General features: G+C 38.2%; 1 pseudogene; it reads left to right on the forward strand.

Moving 5' to 3' along the window:
* Positions 1 to 2,722: 2,722 nt before the first annotated feature.
* LOC102125490 (large ribosomal subunit protein uL16-like) lies at positions 2,723 to 3,424 on the forward strand (annotated as a pseudogene).
* Positions 3,425 to 5,004: the final 1,580 nt, after the last annotated feature.

Below are 5,004 nucleotides of genomic sequence, written 5' to 3' on the forward strand. Positions count from 1 at the left end.
TTCTCCTCCCTTGTCTTCCCAGCTGCTGGTAACCACCATTCTACTCTCCACCTTCCATAAGATCCACTTTTTTAGCTCCCAAATATGAGTGAGAAAAATTTGTCTTTCTGTGCCTGACTTATTTCACTTGACATAATGACCGCCAGTTCCATCTACGTCACTGCAAATGACAGAATTTCATTCTTTTTTAATATTGCATTGTGTTTATATACCATTTTCTTCATCCTTTCATCCATTGATAGACACTTAGGTTGATTCCATATCTTGGCTATTGTGCATAGTGCTGCAATAAATACGTGTTTGTTATTTATACCAATTTGTTTTCTTTTGGATATATATCCAGCAGTAGAATTCTTAGTTCATATGGTAGTTCTTTTGGTTTTTTAGGAACTCTCATATTGTTTTCCATCATGGCTGCACTACTTTACATTCCTACCAATAGTGTACAAACATTCTTCTTTCTCCACATCCTCGTCAGCATGTTATTTTTGTCTTTTTGATATTTAATAATAGCTATTCTAGCTGAGGTGAGATGATATCTCATTGTATTTTGATTTACATTTCTCTGAACTTGTGTGATATTGAGCATTGTTTGAATATACCTGTTGTCTATTTGTATGTCTTCTTTTGAGAAATACCTATTCTGGTCTTTCACCCATTTTTTAATCAGATTATTATTTTTATTATTATTATTTTGCTATAGAGTTATGAGAGTTCTTATTTATCTATCTAGATTTCTATCTCTCTTTCTCCCTTTTTTTTTTTCTTTTGAGACAGAGTCTTGCTTGTCGCCCAGGCTGAAGTGCAGTGGCGTGATCTCGGCTCACTGCAACCTCCACCTCCTGAGTTCAAGCGATTCTCATGCCTCAGCCTTTCACATAGCTGGGATTACTGGTACATGCCACCATGCCTGGCTAATTTTTTATAGTTTTAGTAGGAAAGGTGTTTCACTATGTTGGCCAGGCTGGTCTCAAACTCCTGGCCTCAACAAATTCACTGGCCTCAGCCTCCCAAAGTGCTGGGATTACAGGTGTGAGCCACCATGCCCAGTCTCTCTTCCTCCTTACCTTGTACAGACATAGTACTTTGCAGTACTTACACTTATCATCACACACTGGACTATTCTAGGCTATGTAACTAAACCTGGATCTAGCTAGGTACGATATAAAAATACCCTCAGTTTTTCTCTAGATCAGAATAAAATTAGTTCCAACGATAGCCATACTCTGATTCTGAAAACTGAGTGTTCTAAGAAACTTGTACCTGCCTATGATCCCCCATCTTCTTTCCAGTACCTAAGCATTTACCCAATACCTCTGAAAGCAAGTCTACCCAATTTGAGACTTCCATAACTTGAGTCATTTCACCATTAGCCTAACCTACAGATCATCATTCTCACAAAAACTACATTGCAGAAAATACCAGATGATTCACGCAAATATCAAGTTTACTTATCCCTCTACTCCCTTAGCAGTTAGTATAGGGCTTGGCATGGAGTATGTGCTCAAAAGAGTTCATGAAATAGTTGTTCTAAATCTTCTTAAAATAAATCAAATTATATTTAATATTTTCTGAGTTCCTTTATTAAGAAAAGCTTAAAATCTTTACAGTTCAGCTTTATGCCCAAGTTTTACATAAATTTTATGGTATGTCTAATGCACACAATAGGAAGGCATTGTTAGCAAATTAATTTAAATATTTTAAAAATATGACATAATGCCTTACAAGACTCCTAATGTGGAATACAAATGAAAGTTAAAAAAAAAAACTTTTATGTGCTAGGTGCTGTGGCTCATGACTATAATCCCAGGACTCTGGGAGGCCGAGGCAGGCAGATCACCTGACGTCAGAAGCTTGAGACCAGCCTGGCCAACATGGTAAAACCCTGTCTCTACTAAAAATACAAAAATTAGCCAGGTGGCGCATGCACCTGTAATCCCAGCTACTCGGGAGGCTGAGGCAGGAGAATCGCTTCAACCCAGGAAGCGGAGGTTGCAGTCAGCTGAGACTGCACCACTGCACTCCAATCTAGTCAACAGAGCGAGACTACATCTCAAAAAAAAAAAAACTTTTTATAAACTTTGTGATTTTCAAATTTATTTCAAATTTAATACCAGCCAAAAGGAATCTTTTTTAAAAAAATCTACCAATAATAGAAAATATAAACACATCTGAATTTTTAATTATCAGGTTCCTATGTATTACATTTTTAGTCTTTATATATTATAATCCATACTGTCTGAGGAATATAGTGTGATTATTTGGGTTTCTAAAGAAGAGATTTTAACCAAGGATATTTTCTTTGCCAAACCTTAGTGATGCCTCCTTCATCGCATCATGAACCTGAGTGGTTTTCCAAACAATACTGAAGTCCCAATTCTACTGACTAACACATAAAGTATGTTTTTCTCTTCCTTGTGGATTTATTTGGATGTATAAAAGTAAATCTCAATCTGTACAGCTACCCATGGCTTTCCTCAGAACATTCCAAAATCTTAAAACGATGATTATTGATATCCTAACTTATAGAAGAAAAACTAGATTATATACAAAAAATAAAGTAAGTCTTTAATACAAAGGAACACTTTTCAGTGTATCATATCTAAAACTGCAATAATCTGGACACGGGCTACCTAAAAGTAGAGCTACTAGTTGGCCATTTGTTATCGCCTTTAAGAACACCATCCCCCTCTTTCCCTTCGGCGCGCCACTGAAGATCTCCATGGGCCGCCGCCCCGCCCGTTGTTACCGATATTGTAAGAACAAGCCGTACCCAAAGTCTCGCTTCTGCCGAGGTGTTCCTGATGCCAAGATTCGCATCTTTGACCTAGGGCGGAAGATGGCAAAAGTGGATGAGTTTCTGCTCTGTGGCCACAAGGTGTCAGATGAATATGAGCAGCTGTCCTCTGAAGCCCTGGAGGCTGCCCAAATTTGTGCCAATAAGCAGATGGTAAAAAGTTGCGGCAAGGATGGCTGCCATAATCCGGGTGCGGCTCCACCCCTTCCACGTCATCCGCATCAACAAGATGTTGTCCTGTGCTGGGGCTGACAGGCTCCAAACAGGCATGCGAGGTGCTTTTGGAAAGCCCCAGGGCACTGTGGCCAGGGTTCCATTGGCCAAGTTATCATGTCCATCCGCACCAAGCTGCAGAACAAGGAGCATGTGATTGAGGCCCTGCGCAGGGCCAAGTTCAAGTTTCCTGGCCACCAGAAGATCCACATCTCAAAGAAGTGGGGCTTCACCAAGTTCAATGCTGATGAATTTGAAGACATGGTGGCTGAAAAGCGGCTCATCCCAGATGGCTGTGGGGTCAAGTACATCCCCAATCGTGGTCCTCTGGACAAATGGCGGGCCCTGCACTCACGAGGGCTTCCAATATGCTGCCCCCCTCTTAATACTCACCAATAAATTCTACTTCCTGTACACCTAAAAACAAAAACAAAAACAAAAACAAAAAACACCATCCCCAATCTTTGATTTGATACTTCTTGCGATCAAACAACTAGCTCTTTGTGGTTTTCAAAGCTTCTTTAACTTCTCTTCTACACTGTCCCTGTTCTCTCTTTCTTGCATAAAGCTCGCCAACTTGTTCCTGTGTCTTTTAGATGGGTGGGTAACCCGATGTGATAACTTAATTGGTGCCATTGTGATAATGGTGATTATGATTTAATGGAGTAGGCTTCACATATAATGCAATTATAATACTTAAGCATTTAATGTCATAACCCCATAGGTTTATTAATTGTGAAATTTTCAAGTATTAGGTCAAGACAGTAGTGGATATTTTGAGACCACCAGGTACTTCTGTCATACCGTAATGCAATAAGCTGCTTACTCAAGGCCATAATTACAAAATTGTCATCCCATTCTTGCATGACTATTGAAAAGAAACCTTAAAGCATACCAAAACATCGCTTTTTTTCATATTATATGGATCCTTAGAACATATAATATATATTATATACAACATATATTATATTAACATATATACAACATATATTATATATTTATTATATATAATATATTAACATATATACATATATTAACATATATACAACAGATAACATATATTATATACAACATATATAATGTTGTATAACATATGAGCTAGGACACATATATTCTCTTATTAATCAACAGCACATGGCTTAATTCTAAATTGCTTCTGTTTCTCACTCTACACTAGAACCTTCCATTTATTGTTTTATAAATCTTTGGATTGAATTTCCTTCCTTCCTTCCTTCCTCCCTCCCTTCCTCCCTCCCTCCCTTCCCTCCCTCCCTCTCTCCCTCTTTCTTTCTTTCTTTCTTTCTCTCTCTCTCTCTCTTTCGTTCTTTCTCTTTTTTGAGACGAAGTTTCACGTTGTCCAGGCTGGAGTACAATGGCATCATCTCGGCTCACTGCAACCTCCACCTCCCAGGTTCAAGTGATTCTCCTGCCTCAGCCTCCTAAGTAGCTGGGATTACAGGCGCTCACTACCATGCCTGTCTACTTTTTTGTATTTTTCGTAGAGACAGGGTTTCACCATGTTGGCCAGCTGGTCTTGAACTCCTGACCTCAGGTGATCCACCAGCCTCAACTTCCCAAAGGGCTGGAATTACAGGCGTTAGCCACCTTGCCCAGCCGCATTTTCTTTCTTAATTGTATCTTTTGGTGAAAGTTTAAATAATATTCTCCATAATTCATTACTTATTTAAATTCTTACTTTTATTCTGCAACAAAACACTTGATAATTCATAAGACAAATCTATAAAGACACCACCCAGGGATTTACAGCTAAATGAAGATGAGATGGCCACAAAGAGTAGACAGGGAAAGATGAGTACTCTTTGCTTTATACCAAAAGTTAAAAACTTTAATTTCCAAGGTTATCATAAGTTTATAGTCTTAGAAAACTCATTAAAAACAGTTTGATCCAATTTTATAGAAATCATAATATATTGGAAATGTCATTTAAATGACAGCATAGTTTTTTAAGAAAAATCAAAGTGAAGCTGAATCTT

This window comes from Macaca fascicularis, chromosome 12, assembly GCF_037993035.2.
Source record: "Macaca fascicularis isolate 582-1 chromosome 12, T2T-MFA8v1.1".
NCBI lineage: Eukaryota > Metazoa > Chordata > Mammalia > Primates > Cercopithecidae > Macaca > Macaca fascicularis.